General features: G+C 37.4%; 1 protein-coding gene across 5 annotated transcripts in view; it reads right to left on the bottom strand.

The window, feature by feature from the left end:
* AFTPH (aftiphilin) overlaps positions 1 to 14,663 on the bottom strand; it is a 64,241-nt gene that overhangs the window by 46,913 nt on the left and 2,665 nt on the right. Inside the window, exon 1 of one of the 5 annotated variants that reach the window (XM_032653255.1) lies at positions 939 to 1,066. The exons of the other annotated variants lie outside the window; for them this stretch is intronic. The gene's annotated coding sequence lies outside the window, so the exon portion shown is untranslated. Of the gene's footprint in view, positions 1 to 938; positions 1,067 to 14,663 lie in introns of those variants that run through there. 5 annotated transcript variants of the gene reach the window in all.

Genomic DNA, 14,663 nt, shown 5'->3' with positions numbered 1-14,663 from the left:
TATCCTCATGGGAGTTTTAAGATACTATCACTATCAAAATGCACTGTAAATGAATCCGCCCTGCCCATATTCCTGCTTAAGAGTCGTCTTGTCACAAAGAAACAAAATGGAAAGCCCTTCTTCTGAGCCATATGAAGATTTAAATTTAGTTAACTTTTTGGTTTTCAATACATCTAAAGATGACTGGAATATGATGTCACAAAAGTTTTCATGCCTCTAATATTTAGAATCTACGAAAGGATAATATTTTTTCTCTTTTTGAGTGCTTTGTCCTCAGCATATTGGCTCACTCACGGCTAACAAAAAAAAGAGAGCCCCTAAAAATAAAAGTTTTTAGTAAAGAATTGAGCAAGATGGTGTTGTTTGTTTTTAGGACTATCATCCTCCTGTCAACATAGGCTACAAACTTTAAGGCTACTTAATCACACTCCCACAATCTCAAAGCTGAGCATTTTTCAGATTTCAGAATTCCTTAGAACTTGCCAATTTAAAAACAAAAACCCAAGATACCACTGACATCAACTGTATCAATAATATGCAATATTATTTAAAATATCTTTTAAATAAATAGTATATTCCACATACTTTAATTCTCTGCTTCCATCAATAACAATATTAATATTTATTGGGCGCTAACTATGTGTCAATACTATGTGAAAAGCACTCGTGAATTATCTCATTTATTCCTCACACTATAGTATGAGGTAAGAATGATTATCTTCATTTTACAGATGAAGAAATAAAAGCTTAAAGAGGTTAAATAATTCCTCACAGTAGTATAACTAGTAAGTGGTGAGTCAGTCACAAGCTAATAAAAATATCTGAAGAATGTCCTATCGCAGAAATCACTGACATCAAATATTAGAATTACAAGAATCTTCCCTAAAAGTTTTCTGAAACTTCCATAACAATTTGGAAGGAGAAAAAAAGGTGCTTACGAGCTAAGATGAAGAAAGTATAATCAGGCTTCCCTGGTGGTGCAGTGGTTAAGAATCCTCCTGCAATGCAGAGGACACAGGTTTGAACCCGGGTCCGGGAAGATCCCACATGCTGCGGAGCAACAAAGCCCATGTGCCTGCACTCTAGAGCCCGCGAGCCACAACTGCTGAAGGCCGCGCCTAGAGCCCGTGCTCCGCAACAAGAGAAGCCACTGCAATGAGATGCCCGCACACCATAACGAAGAATAGCCCCTGCTCTCGGCAACAAAGACCCAATGCAGCCCCCACCTAAAAAAAAAAAGACAAAGTATAACCAACAAAAATGCCAAGAAGTGAATTTGTTTCAATATTAATGTACACAGTGGTAAAAACGTGGTAAACAATGAAAATAAACAGCAAAATATCTTTATACCTAAGTTGACCACCCTCAAAAGGCCAGACTGCCAAAAGTGACAACCAAATTATGTCTTCCCTGGTTTCAATATAAGGATGAGTCACAAAAGTACAAATATACTATATATAAGGTAAATGACAATGTGAGCAGCAGCACATATTCACTCTTCAATGAATGTTGCTAAACAGCAATAAAAGTTATTACTTTACAGAAGCTGGTTTTCAAAAATTCCTAAGAAAGAGCTTTTCTTTCATTGTATATTTTAACCTTCTATGCAAATCCATAAGGTATTTTACTTATTTGTACAGTTTCACAGTAAAACTTGAAGATAAATAAAAACATTAGAAACTGTTTTACTTTTAACTTGTAATATCAACTGACCATATTTGAGAGTTTACTAGCTATTTTTCCCAGAAGGTACTTCAACTTAAAATTGAATAAATGACACTGGATAACTGTTGATAAAAAGGCAATGAAACAGAAGCAGCAATGAGGACAGATGCATTAGCCCTCAGAAAACCATTTTTTCCCCTAGTACCCTCTGCTCTTACATAGCTGCAGAATAAATTAGCCACGCTAAATTTCCACCCTAATATCCCTGAAACTTTACATTGAAAATAGAATCTAAAAGCAGAAACTACTTCAATTTCATGCCCCTTCACTAAAACCTTGCTTACATCCACAGTATTGTCTACAGATAATCCCTGGACCTTCTGTTTTCTTTCTCAACTGCTTGCTCAGGGGCCTCTTTTGAATTTCTCTATTACTACTGATGCTTTCTCATCAGCCTGTCAATGTTCAAGAATCTTCCACCCTCAAACAAATCAGAGTAAATCAAAACAAATCCCTCCCTTCTGTGCCCTTTTAGCTCACCTCCTCCTCCTCACCACCAAGCTTCTTGAAAGGGCCCTGTCTATTCGCTACCTCTACTTCCTAACCTCCTATACTCACTCCTCAGCCCAGCACATCTGGCTTCACCCTACCACTCCACTGAAACTGCTCTTCCAAGAGGGACTCTACTTGAGCTCAAAAGACTAGAAAGGTTGTGCAGGCACAGGCCTCTTTTGTTGACCACTGCATCCTCAGGGCCTGGCTCACAGCAGGAACTGAATGCACTACTTTTGTTCTTGCTGGGGCATTTGGTCCACTGACCCTCTTGAGCTGCCACCTCCTCCATGCCCTCGCTGGATTTCTTATAATCCTAGCTCTGGTCTCCTCGTGCTCACCCAAAGAAGTGAGGAAATACCTGAAGTTAGGAAATACCTAAGTTCAATCAAGGTAAGTGTGATCTGAGAGAGGGTGGTCTGAAATACGACACATGTGAAAGAAAACAAATCCAATCATTTTGCTGCAACCTGTCTGAGGAAAGAATGTGTGGAGAGGAACAGTACTCACATGCAGCTATGGGAAAAAAACAGCCAAAGGACAAAAATTTGTTTGTGTGGTTTTTTGTTGTTGTTGTTGTTTTGCAGTACGCAGGCCTCTCACTGTTGTGGCCTCTCCCGTTGCGGAGCACAGGCTCCAGACGCGCAGGCTCAGCGGCCATGGCTCACGGCCCAGCTGCTCCGCGGCATGTGGGATCTTCCCAGACCGGGGCACGAACCCGCGTCCCCTGCATCGGCAGGCGGACTCTCAACCACTGCACCACCAGGGAAGCCCTGTTCGTGTGTTTTTAATAGACCAAATAATATAAATATCTGCTTCAATCTGAGGCCGTTTCTCTGCATAAGTGGAGGTGTCAACCAGTGTCACCAGAGCGTAATACTACTCTGGGCAGTCAACTAATTTCCCTTGCTCTTGTTCTCCGCTCCCAGCAACCTTCTTTAGTACTTCATGTAAATCTTCCCACAGATTTTGCAATCAGCTGACATGAACAGCTGACATACTTTGAAAGATATTTCTTGCTGTAAAGTTTTAAATTAGCATTCTGGTCAAGACTGGTAAGTTAAACCTCAAGAGCCCAGGGTATTCTGGGAAAAACAAACCAACCAACCCCCAAACCATACTTTGTGGGCTTTCAAAACTAAAGACATCATTTTAGTCTGTAACTAAAATCTGTACACCTTGTGAAGCTCTTGGCAGCTGCCCTTCTCCTGACAGTGTTACTCTCTGTATCACAACGCCTACCATGAGAGCAACTCACCTTTTGGAGGAAAAAGCATCTAGCTAAAGTTAAAAAACTGCAATGAAATGCAGTTAGAATTCAATTATCTGAGCTAATGAGAAAGAAAGCAATGTCCTAGATAATCTAAACTCACAAATTTGGCCTTAAACTATGACCTATGTAACAGAAGATTTACCTCACAAATGATGTCTTTCCCAAGTACTACTAGTTTTACTTTAATTTGTTCCCTGACCACCCATCAATTGAGAAGAAGATGACCTAGAGACACATGAGGTAACAGAAGGAAACCAGACAATAAACCAGGCTTAGAAATAGTCATAAATTATTCACAGACAATAACATAAATGGCATTCTTGGGGTAAATTATCATAAAACAAAAGCTTTGTATATCTGAAAAATCAGATGTAAACACATTCCAAAACAGTGCTCATGAGTATGTGTGTGTCTCGTGTGTGTGTGTGTGTGTGTGTGTGTGAGATATACAGGTACTACCACAAGTGGATCTACCTGTACTGATAACTTCATGGAAACTATGGAAGGAATTCCCATTACAAACAAATTTCTAGCTAGCTGACCTTTTAGTGGTGTTATTGCTTGGTTTAAAGTTTTACTTTCTCCTAAGAGGTAGAAAGACTAAAGGGTAAAAAGGAAAAAAAAACAAAAAACAGACAATATTATTTACAATGTACTATTATACCTTTGGTTACAAATGACTTGAGAATTAGCCTATTGTATAAAGCAGAATTTTTCAAAAATTTCCCCTCTGTAACTCACAGTAGAAATATATACATTAAAAAAAAAAGTTTCAGGGCTTCCCTGGTGGCGCAGTGGTTGAGAGTCCGCCTGCCGATGCAGGGGACACAGGTTCGTGCCCCGGTCCGGGAAGATCCCACATGCCGTGGAGCGGCTGGGCCCGTGAGCTGTGGCCGCTGAGCCTGCGCGTCCGGAGCCTGTGCTCCGCAACTGGAGAGGCCACAACAGTGAGAGGCCCGCGTACCGCAAAAAAAAAAAAAAAAAAGTTTCAGTATTTACTCTTACTGTGTACTCTTGACATTTTTAGTTCTATTGCATTTTTTCTTAAAAGCTGGTCATGATCCCCTATAGTGGATTTTACAAACCAGAAACAGGTCATAACTCAAAGTGCAAAAAAAAAAAAAAGTCTGACAAAAAGGATACTAAAGAGTTTAGAGAAAATGACCAAAATTAACCTCAATTTCCCCCTAATATTGCTCGCATCACTGAAGTTAGGAAAAGGCAGTGGGTAGTTCCATACTGGTACTATGAACAATGTAAGGTAATTAAACAAAATAAAAACAAGCTGTGAAATTTGTCCATAGTCTTTACCTTTAAATTATGTAAGCAGTACAATTTAGGGCAACTTAAAACTTCTGCAGTATTTCTGGGTATTTTCTAAGGCACTGACTCGCCTATGATCAGCTTTATAAGAATAACTCATTTTCCAGTCTTGGGGCCATTGCTTAAAGTCTATATAAGAAGAAAAAACAATCAAAATATTTCTGTCTAAAATCTTAGCACAGAATTTGTGTTGGTTATGTCATTATGTCTACAACAATGACAAGAACTGTTTGCATCCATTAACTCTGTTCAAGTTTAATTCACCTCACAATAATTTTATCATTCTCCTTCCTTCTGATCCACCTCCTCTAAATCCAATTATTGCTTCCAGCATATAAGAGGAAACAGAGCTTCTTTTAAAACAAAGAACTCCTTAATCTGGTGCATTCAAGGACAAAATGCATTCTTAAATTATGTTATTTGAATGAACCAAGTAATTTGATAAAATCAAAGTATTCCCTTTCTCTTTACAGAATTTTACATAAAAGTAATAAATAAAAAATATTATTTTTCAATTTCATACTACCCTCAATCTAGGAAGCAAGCCACTTTAAAGATAAAATTAAAGACACTACTGGTGGGAGTATATATTGGTTCATATATTCCAGGCAATTTATAATATATCAGAAATTTTACAATGCATATTCTTTTGACTAAGCAATTTCACCTGCAAGAATGCATTCAACAGATGCATTCATATAAGTATGCAAAGATATTTCCACAAAATGTTAATTCCTGCATTGTTTGTTTTTAAAGAAGCAACTGAAAACAACTTAAATATCTATCAATAAGGAATTAGGGTAAATAGAAACTGTAACCATTTTTTAAAAAGATAAAGCTATATTGCTAATAGGGAAAGGTGTGTAAAACACATTTTTAAGTGAAAAAGCCTTTCTGAAGAGGCATTCTCTCTTGATTCTGCTCCTACCTATCATATCCTTTCTTTCTCCTCCTTCAGTGGATGTGTTTCTTCTGCTTGCCTCATTAATGTCCATGTTCCCCAGGCCTTGGCTTCCTCATATTCTTATCCCTGAGAGATCTCTTCCCCATTTTGTTTGATATTATCTCTTCCCCATTTTGTTTGATAATTATATGTTCACTATGGCCAAACCTCTATCTATCTGCGGCTGCCCAACCTCTGCCTACCCAACTGCCTTTTTGAATCTCTCTACCTGGATGTCCCAAATACAACTCATATCCTCCAATTCCCAAACTGAAGTCAACCTCTACTCAAAGAACAAACAGAAACCACTTGTTCTTATAATATTCTGAATTCTAAGTCTGAAAATCTGAGTGTTACCTCTGACTGCTCCCTCTTTGCCATCTCCCTCCCTCAAATTAAATGAACCACAAATTAAGTCCTTAACAACTCTTACTGTATTTAATATCCCAAGACCAATATCGTATTTCAGGGCCTCATTATTTTTGGCCAGGATTCCTGTAGTCCACTTGAAACTCCTTATCTTAGCCATAGAGCTAAGACACTCCCTCTTTCCTCCAGCCAGACAACACTACCCCCCGGTTCTCCACTGGCACTACGTTACCTCTAGGTTGTCACATATGCCACTTCTTCTAATTTACTATTCCTATCTGTCCAGAAAACCCATTTACTAAGCCTTCAAAACCCTACTCAGGCATAGAGTTTTTCTGTGAAGTGATATCACCAATATTTATCAAGTTATTATGTGATAGGAACTGTGCAAGGTACTTATTCGTACACTATCCAATTTAATCTCAAACATCCATTTTTAGATAAAGGAACAGGCTCAGAGAGGTCAAAAAATCCGCTCAAGGTCCCACAAAGAGTTATGCAGCAGGACTCTAACATTAAAAAAATCAGTGTTCTTTTCATTATGTCAGGTTGCGTGTCTGAATTAATTCTTCTTTAGACCTATCTCTTTTATTACATTTAACAAAGTGAATCAAATTTATTTCCATGTTTTTCTCCTCTAGTAGGCTATAAACCAATGTGTCTCAATCTTAGCTTTGTATTAAGTATTTTTTTAATAGAATAGATGGGCCTGAATATCTGTATTCAAAAAAAAAGTTTCAAAGATAATTCTGATGGTTAGCTAAGGTTAAGAACCACTGTGTTACGCTTCCAGAGAATATAAATATTACTGGACTTTATAACTCTGGGGATAACATAAACATCTCTAAACTTCACTGCTGAACTCATTAATATAGGTAAATCAATGAAATAGTACTTTTTCTTACAAAAAGTTTTCCCTTACTTACAGTGATTTGATTGTACAAATATTTCTTAAAGTTCTGTCAGTACACACACGAGAATACCACTACAAAATTTAACTCTCTTAAGATTTCAAAAACAAGGAGTTCACGATAAATTAGTACTTTTCTTAAAAATGAATATTGGAAAAGTTCCTTAAAGGATCAAATTTAAATTACTGCACTAATCCTTGAAACATTTATAATTATCTATATAATTTAAATGTTATAGAATTCTTGGGGGAAAAAACCCCACATTTAAAAAATTAATCACAGTTTCACTTGCAGCTGAACACTAAGAAATGAATATGTGAACAGCAGCAACTACAGAAATTTTTCTCCACCTCCAGAAACCAAGCTCACTGGTTATCTGATTAAAATCCGTACATTTTATTCAGGTGTAACACTTGTACTGTGCTTCAAGTAAACTTCTGAAACTTAATGAGACAGAACGCTATCATCTGCTGGCTCATTATGATATAGAGGGAGGAGTCTGAAATATGCAAAGGAGTAAGAAGAAACCGTGATTTAACTACAAGTAAAAAGTAATGAATAGTCAAACATTCTGTTTGGCTTTAGCTAAGAGAAAATTTGAATTTGATACCTGAATCTCTTGTATAATTTTTTTTTAAGGAACAAAGATGCTATTAAAAATATTCAGTGTAAAAAGAGTTAGGGAGTTCCCTGGTGGCCTAGTAGTTAGGATTCCGGGCTTTCCGCTGCCATGACTCGGATTAGATCACTGGTGGGGGAACTGAGATTCCCACAAGCTGTGTCATATGGCCAAAAAAAAAAAAAAAAAAGAGAGTTAAATTATTTCTTAATGATAGGTTCATTACTTTTTATAAATAGCTACTAAAAATGAAAGCTTTAAGAGAGAAAATTAATCAATGCTTCAGATTTTGAGTGTTGCTATAGCAGACATGTTTTATCTGCAAATACTCCAGGTCAACATTTCTGCATGCACACAATAAACAATTATTATGCGAGATGATAAATCACAGCAAAACAGAAAATACTACAAAACATAAGCAATGACCAAGAAGAAAACAACAACAAAAATGTCCACTTGGGAGGGTGGGTGAGGCAGGAATGTTATTCACTTCATCCATTTAAAAAACTGTGGTCTCATTAAGATGTATACAAATATTAAAGATCCTACTCCTAGAAGTCTTACTTTGAAAAGTATCATTTAAAGTCAGCATTTAAAGAATAAGAAGATATGACTTAGAATGATTTCTATTACCTAAACACAGAATTGTTAATAAAACTGAAACAGCTATGTAGGGTTTTTACATTTATTATTAAGTTTATTGTTAAGGACTTTACCTTTTTTTTTTCTTCTGCTCATTTATCTTATTTTCTAACTGCTGAGTACTGTTTATAAAATTGAAAGCTCTTGTTACTTGTACAGTATACCATCACATCATAAGCAAATTGGGGTAGTTTGACCTTTTCCTTTCCAATTCGTATGTCTCTTTTTCCTTATTGATTGTGCTGGCTAATGCCTCCAATACCAGATTTAGTAGTAGTGGTGACAGCAGGAATCTAGTATTTCCCCTTAATTAGGATACTGAATTAAGGTACTGATTTTTGGTTTGAGGTATATATGTTTTATCATATTACAGAATTTTCTAATAATTCTTATTTTAAGTTGCTTTGTTTAAAAAAAATCAGAAGATGGGTTTTTAAGGTGACTTTTCAGTATTTATGGAGGTAATTACATAATTTTTCCTTAGATCTACTAATGTAGCAAAAATACCAATACTTATTCATAAATATTCCCAGCTTGTTTGATGTTAGGGAAGCCCAGTTTGTTTTCTATTGCAGGAAAAAGGTATGTTTCCAAATAATCAAATAAGAATTGTGTTAGATTATCTATTCAAATACATATAAGTCAAACAGAAGTATTTAACTTATTTGATCCAACTTACTCCTCACTTTCACTTTTACAAGGCTTCAAAACAAACTGATATTTTCTTATAAGTACTGAACATACTCAAATTAGTAGCATAAGTTCTTCCAGGTTTCATCTAGGCACTGTTCTTACTCAACTCTCCCTCAAACAATCTCATCCACCTAAGGTTTAATTAGTACATTCTAGGACTCCCAGATTTTTCCCTGCAGCCCAGCCTTCAAACCTGAAACCCAGTCCAGTCAAGCCAATTCTCTACAGTCCTCTCTATTTGAGGTCCTCAAAGACCTGGAACTGGGCTTAAGAAGAACAGAACCCAAGCTTTTCTTCCTCAAACTTGGTTCTCATCCAGGGCTCTCTAACCCTGGGCAGATGGCACCACCACCCACCCAGTCACTAAGCCAGAAACTTCAGAGCCATTCCTGACAAAGCTCCCCACCCTCCACTATCTCTAAAGAATTATTTTTATCTCATGAATCTCTCAACTTTGGAATACCTGTACCTCTTTCCAACTCTCCTGACTCCATTCTGGTAAGCCTCCATTATCTAAACTAGTCTCCCTGATTAGTATTCAATCATGCCCAACCCAAGTAATCTTTTAAAAAGTCAATTTGGGCTTCCCTGGTGGCTCAGTGGTTAGGAATCTGCCTTCCATTGCAGGGGACACGGGTTTGAGCCCTGGTCCGGGAAGATCCCACACGCCGTGGAGCAACTAAGCCCGTGTGCCACAACTACTGAGCCTGTGCTCTAGAGCCCGCAAGCCACAACTACTGAAGCCCGCGCGCCTAGAGCCCGTGCTCCACAACAAGAGAAGCCACTGCAATGAAGGGCCCGTGCACTGCAATGAAGAGTAGCCCCCAGGGCTCACTGCAACTAGAGAAAGCCCGAGTGCAGCAATGAAGACCCAATGCAGCCAAAAATAAATAAATTAAAAAATATATATATATATAAAAATATGTCATAAACAATCACAACAAATAAACTTAAAAAAAAAGTCAATCTGTTCACATCAATCCCCTGCTTATGATAAAGACTTTTAAAAAATCTTTAATAAAGTCTAAGCCATTCCCATCTCTCCAACACAGATTCCTTCTCCCCCCTACAGTTTTCAATGCTCTAAACTAGGCCTTCTTTCAGTTTTTGAGTCAGACAATTAACATTCTTTTGTGCCACAAGGCCTTTGCACCTACAATCCTATTGCATAAAACATGCCCACACATGCTTCAATTCCTAGAAGAGGTATCAATTCCTCAAGTAAGTTTCCTAACACCCTCCCCCAACCTACTACACATATTTCTTTCAGAGCATAAGAAATGCAATAAGTTATAGTCTGTAATAAAAAACATAATTTGAAAAATGTGCAAACTGAGTATACTGGAAAAAACACACTGACAGGCTTAAATGTAGGAAGTAACTTTAAGAACACTATTAACTACTTTCTAGAACAATGAAGTTATCTTGCATTTCTTTTCCATAGGTAAAAATGTCATACTCTAGAGTAGCACTGTCCAACCAAAATACAATAAAGCCACATATACAATTTAAAATTTCCCAGTAGCCAATTTAAAAAGAGGTGAAATTAATTTAATATATTTTACTTAACCCAAAGTATCCAAAATATTATTATTTTAACATGATATCAATGTAACATCTATATTTTACATTAGTTTTTGAAATCTGGTATTTTATACTTAATGCACATCTTACTTTGGACTAGCTTTATTTCAAGTGGCACATGTGGCCACTGGCTTCCATACTGCACAACATAGTTCTAGAAAATAATATCCTATTTCTTGTACTTAAATAGAATCAGAGCTATTTTTAAAAGAGCATGACATTAAACAATTTTAACCTCTATCAACAAGGATATGTCTCATGTTTAAACCCTTCAAAAATTTTTAAATTATGCAAACATTCCATGCTACTGAAAAGCCCAAATTCAAAATAAAAATTCAGGTAAACAATTTAAAAACTGCATATTTATTGACCATCTGAGCAGGTTACAGGAAGATGGGTGCTCTCGACTATTGCTAGTAGGAGTGATTTTATTACAACTTCTTAGAAAGCAATTGGTTTTCCCTTTGATTTAATAACTCCACTTCTAAGACTCAGTCCTATGGAAATAACCAAATTACCTACAAACCTGTTCACCGAGATACAATATGATTCATTCATACATGTATGTATGTATGACACTCGTATATCCACAGGGAAAAAACCAAAACTAAATGTAAACCAAAATGTTTACAGTTATCTTTTTGTAGTGTGATGACTGACATATTTTTCTATTATTCCTTTAAATATATATATTTATTGAGTGCTACTCTGTCCCAAGTGTTAAAACAGATGGATATTTGCCACTAAGAGGCATACCAGTTTTCTTTACACTTTCCACATTTTCCAAATTTTCTACAGTAAAAGTATATTACCCTTTCATAATTTTAATAACCAGAAGAATATGGAGTGAATGTTTTGGCCAAGTCAGCTGTAAATGGACATTTTTGAGTTAACTGGGGAAGAATCTGAATATGGTCTTGAATATTAGTTTAGATGAAAATTTCTTGAAGTGGTAAGGGAGTCTAACTGACTAAATCAAAACAACCTACATAACAGTCTGTATGATAAGATTTCATTCTGGTAAAAAAGTACACGTACATAAATATATGTGTGGAAAGATACGCACTGAACTGTTTACAGTGGGATTCCTGGGTAATGGGAGTGTAATTTTTTTTTTTGATTGACTATTTTCTACGATGCTTCTGTATGCTTCTGTAATGACTTTTAAAAAATTAAACTATACACACACACACACGCACCTTACTGAGCATCTGCTACATACGATAGGTTCTATAAGGGGTAGGACTGAGTAATGGAGCCACAACCTTAAAGAAACTTATAATTAATCATGAGGACCAATATAGGAAGACAGTAAAAGTAATTAATACAAGGCAGAATATAAACACCAAATAAAGTAAAATGTGGTTTTAAAGATTCTAAGAAAAAGATCTCACTTGACTGGAAAGAGTGGTGAAAATGAGAAAAAAAAACTTCATGAAAGAGAATTTGAAATGCAAAGGATTTTAATTAACAGAGGAAACGGCAGGCGCTAAAGATAAAGCATGGGGCAACTGTCAAAGAGCAGGAAGTCATATCATAGAGTTTGGCTGGAATGTAGGATATATGAAGCGAGTAGGCAGTATGCTGGGAAAGTAGGCTGTGTGGGCCTTGACTTTTCAGAAGGGAGTATGTACCTCTGAAGTTTTTTGAGTTTAGCAATGGGGAAAATCTTAAAGAGTTTAGCAATGAGTTTAGCAATGGGGAAAATCTTATAGAGGTTCCAATTGAGTTTTTTTGAGTTTAGCAATGGGGAAAATCTTAGAGGTTCCAATTCTAGTAACTGTCCTACCACTTCTCATCATCTCTATTGCTACCATCTTGGTTCAAGCCACTACTATCATTCATTCATTCATTTATTTATTTTGCGTTACATGGGCCTCTCACTGTTGGGGCCTCTCCTGTTGCGGAGCACAGGCTCCGGACGCGCAGGCTCAGCGGCCATGGCTCACGGGCCCAGCTGCTCCGCGGCATGTGGGATCTTCCCGGACCGGAGCACAAACCTGTGTCCCCTGCATCGGCAGGCTGACTCTCAACCACTGCGCCATCAGGGAAGCCCTCATCTATTTATTTTTAACTTTTGATGTATTATTTATTTATTGAAATGCAGTTTATGTACAATATTATGTTAGTTTCAGGGGTACTACATACAGATTTGACATTTGTATTCATTACAAAATGATCATTTAGCTGTATCAGTCACCAACTCCTAATGAAATCTTCTTGCTTCCACTCTTGCACTCCTATAATCTACTTACTGTACAGCAGACAGACAGATCCTTTTTTTTTTTTTTTTTTTTTGTGGTACGCGGGCCTCTGACTGTTGTGGCCTCTCCCGTTGCGGAGCACAGGCTCCGGATGCGCAGGCTCAGCGGCCATGGCTCACGGGCCTAGCCACTCCGCGGCATGTGGGATCTTCCCGGACTGGGGCACGAACCCGTGTCCCCTGCATTGGCAGGCGGACTCTCAACCACTGCGCCACCAGGGAAGCCCCGGGACAGATCCTTTTAAAAGACAGATTATGTCACATCTCTACTCAAAAACCCTGCAACAGCTTCCCATCTCACACAGTAAAAAACCAAAGACATTAGAATTTTTACAAAGCCCTACAACACTGCCCTCTCACACTCTAAATTTCTGATTCCAATACACAAACATGCATGTGCACACACACATATACAAATGCCAAGAAAGTGAAGTTCTAAAAGGGCTATTTTTTTTTTTTAATTTGATCATTTCAGTGACCCTAGCACCTAGAACAGGGCCTGACATATAGTGAGTGCTCAATAGGTATCTGCTGTATGAATGAAAGGAAGAAAACACCATGATGTTAGTAGATATTTAATTGAAATGGTTTGTGGCATATTGTAAATATTTACATAAATAGAACATGCAGTGAATTTATTCTAATTTACTACTTAATTTTCCTATGGAAACTACTCACCAAAATAGTGCTTGTAAATTAAGCTTTGAGCATACAGACAACCTTTAATTTATTAGCAATTTGTCTCTGCAAAGTTTACTTAAGTTAGTTATTTGGAATAGGGGTGGTGGTGACTGAGGAATGATAGGATGGAGTCTTAAATCTCCTATTTTCCCTCTTTTTTCACTTTTCCAAAACTCCTTACTTCCCTGCTTCTTCCCCACATATAGTGTCTTCCTTTTCTCTTTCCCAGGGAATACATCTAATCCAGACCTATAAGTCTTACCCTAGGCTAAGGGCAGAAATAGAAATTAGAAGTGTGATACAGGGCTGTTGAGATGGTTGGCAGCAATTAGAGAAGAGCCCAGGCAAGGGAAGTTACTGCAGAGGACCCCTGGGAGGGCAACAATTCTTAATTCAAATATTTTCAATTAAAAGCTCCTTATATAAAGGAAATCAACACAAAATAACACTAATTCCTTCCTGTCCTCTTTTTAAATATACACTGCTGAAGGATAGGAGTGATCCTTTTTTTTTGTGTGTGGTACGCGGGCCTCTCCCGTTGCGGAGCACAGGCTCCAGACGCGCAGGCTCAGCGTCCATGGCTCACGGGCCCAGTCGCTCCGCGACATGTGGGATCTTCCTGGACTGGGGCATGAACCAGTGTCCCCTGCATCAGCAGGCGGACTCTCAACCACTGCGCCGCCAGGGAAGCCCCCTGATCCTTGTTTTTAAATGAAAAACCTGAACTTTGTATTTTATTATGATTTCAAGCATACAACAAAGCTTAGAAAAATACACACAGTGAATGATCAAGTGCACACCACCTGGCTGTGTTAAATCTTAATCTTTACCAAATCTGCTTCAGATTTATTTTAAAGACAGTACAGTTAGGGCTGAAAAACCATGGACTCTTCCTAGATCCCTTATTCCTCTCCAGTTCTCCGGAGGTAACTTTTACTGATTTGGAATTTATCATTCCAATGCATGTTTTCATACTTTTGCTACACATTATACGATTCCCATAAAATATATCGCATTGGAATGTTTTAAAAACTATATAAAGAGTATATAAATATGAAAAACAAAACTATTATATCTTGGCTCTTACTTAACATCTCTGTGCCTAAGTTTCCTTTCTGAAAAGTGGGGATACCACCTCCTAGCTT

Source organism: Phocoena sinus, chromosome 13 (genome assembly GCF_008692025.1).
Source record: "Phocoena sinus isolate mPhoSin1 chromosome 13, mPhoSin1.pri, whole genome shotgun sequence".
In the NCBI taxonomy this organism is placed as follows: domain Eukaryota; kingdom Metazoa; phylum Chordata; class Mammalia; order Artiodactyla; family Phocoenidae; genus Phocoena; species Phocoena sinus.
This window is presented reverse-complemented; position numbering and strand designations above follow the sequence as displayed.